This window comes from Temnothorax nylanderi, unplaced genomic scaffold (assembly GCF_030848795.1).
Source record: "Temnothorax nylanderi isolate EJ_2023f unplaced genomic scaffold, tnyl_v1.0 TNYL_tig0784_pilon, whole genome shotgun sequence".
In the NCBI taxonomy this organism is placed as follows: domain Eukaryota; kingdom Metazoa; phylum Arthropoda; class Insecta; order Hymenoptera; family Formicidae; genus Temnothorax; species Temnothorax nylanderi.
Window position 1 is genome coordinate 57,581 of NW_027249846.1, and position 4,887 is coordinate 62,467.

Consider the following 4,887-nt stretch of genomic DNA (forward strand, 5'->3'; position numbering starts at 1 on the left):
TAAAGATATTGATAATTTTATCACAAGTATACGACCACTTCAATCATTTTGTCGATTACCAAGACCTTTAACATATTATCAATTTCATAATGCATCCGAAAATTACAATTTTTTGTTATTTTATTCTCTTATAGCTCTTATTGATTTATTTGCCTAATAAATATTTTCAGCACTGGATGATGTTAGTTATAGCATTGTTTAATTTACTTTCAAAATCAAATTACACAGTTTGATCTTAAACAATCAGATATTTACTTAAATTATTTGTAAAACAATTTGAAAAACTGTACGGCATGGAACGGATCAAGTTCTAACTATAATAGGCTTATCGTATAGCTAATTGGACCAATTTTATATATAGTAAAAGTGTTTTTATTTTTTCGTATATATATATATATATATATATATATATATATATAACTTCGTTGTTTATTGAATATATATATAAATATAAATATGAGCGCCGCGTGTGTGTATGTGTGTGTGTGTATGTATATGTATATATGTGATATATGCACATGATACCCTGAAGATATATATATTATATATAGTCATAGATGAATTCATATATACAGTCAGGTATGAGTCAGGCTTGATTAGGTCTAATCATATATGAATCTGTACCTACTCATACGAATTAGAATATATTAGTCATATCAGCATAGAAATGGTCAGATCTAAATACGCACAATTATATATAGATATATATCTAGTTATATATAAATTTACATATAGTCAGGTGCGAGTTCATATTAGCCAGTCATGATTAGATAGAATCATACATAGATTTAAATATAGTCATATATGAATTCATATACAGTCTGGTATGAGTCAGGCTTGATTAGGTCTAATCATATATGAATCTGTACCTACTCATACGAATTAGAATATATTAGTCATATCAGCATAGGAATGGTCAGATCTAATCATATATGGATCCATATATAATCATAAAAGGAGCAAGATGTAAATATACATGATCATAAATATACCCATATATATTCATTTATGATTCTATACATAATCATATACAATTATATATGATTAGTCAAAATTATTTTTTCTCGGGACATGAAAAAAATTATGCCGGTTCAAGTTCTCATCATAACAATGCAAATATCCAATCTCTTGGAAATCAAGGAGGTCAACAAAAGTAAGCATCTGAGATATTAGTCTTTTATTTATCTTGAATTATTAATATATTTTATTGTGTGTACATCTTACATACAAAATACTTAATATCTAACATTTAAAAATATATAGAGAAACTAAATATATTTCACAAGTCGAAAATCGTAACGTATGTATTTTATAAATGTTGTAATTATTTAAGAGTTAAATATTATTTGAACAAATTTATATAAAGTTTATTAATTTAAGTCTGCTGTCACTTATTTGTTATGTAATATATTCCATAATTAATTGATATTTACATACGCAGGTAATTGGTGCAAGTATTACGAAATGTTAATAGTAATTGTGTTTAAACATTACATTTTAAGTAATGTGAATAATAAGAATCACGATTCAGTGATAAAATAACATACATGACTGCAATATGATCTTACATTAGCAGTTTTTCTATTTTTTAATCACTCTGTATATATGCAGGTCCAATGTGGATAACAGCAGTAGACAGCAAAAATCTCCATTCTATGATACAATTTCGGATGATACAATTTCGGACTTTGATGATTTTGTAAATTACCTTTTACGTAATACCAGCAATAATATTCGGTGAGTGATAGATATTCTCATACGTAGGTAATAATTGCGTAAGTATTACAAAATTTAAATAGTAATTGTGTTTAAACATTCCATTTTAAGTATAAATGTGAATAATAAGCGTCACGATTCAGTGATCAAATTAACATACATGACTGGAATATTACATCTTGTAATTTTAATTACATTAGTAATTTTCCGACTTCTTAATAACTCTTTGTATTGCGTACAGGTACAATTACAGTGGACAACAAGAATCTAAATCCTACGATACACTTTAAGACTTTGATTTGCCAGATTACATTTTTATGGAATACCCGCAATAACAAATAGTGTTGACGAAGATATTGGAATATATCAATAAATAGACGCACTTGACGAGGAATTATACTTATGTTAGCATTGGTCGTGTTCAGCAGATCAAGCCGCTCAGTAGCAGTCGAATGTGATTGGCTCTTACTTTTAGAACCAACCAATCAACGCAAGTAGTAAGTGGGTAGGTATGGGGCATCAAAACAAACCCCCACCACCGACCCCGCCGGCGCCAGGGGCGTGGCCAGACGGTCTGCCCACGTGACCTCGGAGCGCTCTGATTGGCTGCCGCCTGAGGGGTGGGGGTAACGAGGTAATTAAATGGAGCGATTTGATTGGATACCCCATACCTACCCAGCGTCTGATTGGCCCTCCCCCCTGAGGCGTCTGGTGGCTTTGAGGGGGTAGCACGTGGTAGACAAAAATGGTGGGGACAAATGGCGTGTTTTGATTGGATACCCCATACCTACCCAGCGTCTGATTGGCTCTCCCGCGCCTAGGGTGTCTAGTGTCTAGTGACTTTTTTGGGGCTGCACGTGGTAAAAGACTACGAAACAAAAATGTCGGATTCGAAATAGTAACTAAATGGCGCGTTCTGATTGGATACCCCATACCTACCCAGCGTCTGATTGGCTCTCCCGCCTAAAGGATCCAGCGTCTTTTTGGGCCTGCACGTGGTGGACGACGCTAAGTCACAAGGAAAAATAGCGAACGTGTCGACCAGCGCCATTTTGGCGGGAGCACGTGGTAGACGACGCTAAGCTAAAATAAGGATATGATGCTAAGATGCCGAAAACGGAAAGTGGAATTTTTATGTTTTCAGAGAATAGTTTTCATGATTTATGACCGTGTTCTTTTAGGACTTGGGTCTGGACAAAGAGTTTTCGAAACAATGAAATACGTGAAACTTATTTTCTGGAGAAAGGAGAGGGTAAAACAGGAACGGTCAGGTTCGCTTTGTGACGTGATGCAACTATTTTAACGCAAAAGAAAAGGGAATGAATAATAGACGGGAGGGGTTGAAGATACAAACAATGTTTATTACATAAAATAATACATTGATACGTGAGAATAAGTATTTTTAATTATTCTTAAAAGTACATGCCTAAACATGGCAACATTCAACGTGAGGTTTTACGCATGCGCTTTTATTATGAAGAAAAATTTTACGAAATAATTTTACAATCAAACGATCATTGCGTTCGCTATTGTCGCTAAACAGATTAAGAAACTGACAAAGATTATAACCGCTACACATGAAATATAAAAATACACAGTAATTGACGATAAGCCTCTGCCACTCCGCGTAATAAAACAAAACTCTCTCGAAACGTACGTCGGACATGTGAGATAATTGTCGGAGAAAGGTTTTCACGAAGATCGTCTTCCCGCAACCGGTGGGTCCACACACGATCGACGTCCAGGGATGTTTCCAGCGCACGTCCATTTTGCGAAATGATTGACTCGAATTCCGCGCGTGACTTCAAAAAGAATAATTTGAAGAGTAGAGGATGGGAGGGGAAATAAGCTAATCAACGGCGGCGGCGGCGGCGGCGGCGAACGCGCGCACCAGCGTACCCCCGCAAACGCTCGCACGAGCGAACATCACCGCGGCCGTCGATCAGCTGATTCTCGCGCCGCGGTGCTCATAAGCTTATCCATGTCTTACAAGCTTATTACGATTCCGCAGCGAGAGCATCGCGATCGACGAGCTTGTACGCGATGCTCCGGGCGGAGAATAAAAATTGTGAGAAAAAATAAGCGCAGGGAAAGGGAGGGGATGAAATTATATGATGCAACTATTTACGCTTTAAATGTGAAAATATTTTATTTTTTTTTTGAGATTTTCTGAGGAAAGAAAACAAATTTCAAGAAATTTTATATTTAAACACACACACAGAATATATTTACATATCGCTACATTATATTTTTAGTTACATATTGTACAAAAATCCTTTTACACTTACAACTATTTTTACAAAATTAAAAAACTTTACAATATAATACGAAAACATTTTTCTTTTTTTTACCCTAATGTGGCAGAAAACGTGTTAGCCTAACTTAAAAATAAAGAAGAAGAAGGAGAAAAAGTTATTCACTCCACGTAACCGTACGGAAGTGAATAACGATTATTGATAAATCTACGTTTTACCAATACCGGTGCACACGTTTTCGTTTCTTCGCGAGTTATAATGTCGTGAAACGCGGTGCGTCGAATTGCACTAAAACGCAGATTTATTGCCGTCCCCGCCGACGACATTCCTCCCTCCTCCTCTCCTCTACCCTCTCTCTCTCTTTGTATTATTAAGTTTTTAATACTATTGAAATTTACAGCTAAGAATTCTTATAATTTAAAATAATACCTTTTACTTTACACGACTCTACAGTACGTCCGTCCGGTGTACGAATAATATAAGCGTAGAGTTTTGGCCCGCCCGACACGAACTTCTCGATATAGGTGCCGCGGCCGTAGCTCTCGAGCTCGTCCGTCATGTCGCCGAGGAAGTTACCGGTGCGCGGTTCGTACTCGTTCGGATCGCCTGTACTTAAATATATACAAGAGTCGGTATCGTAATATAAAAACGCGCCTATCTAATGCTTCTAAATATTCGTATAGTTTTAAGCGCGCTTGTGCCGTCGTGTACGCCGCGATCACGACATTTGTCAATGGGGAAGCCACGACGGCCTCATCTCGTAGCCGCCACGAAGCATATATCACCTCGTCGTTGACGGGCAATATGTCGATTATCTCGTGCTCGGGACTCGTGAGCAAAGTCATGAAACGCTGACAAGATTTCACGACCTCGGTCTTAGGCAAATTGGTTCGCTGGCCGAATTTCCCCAGAAAGA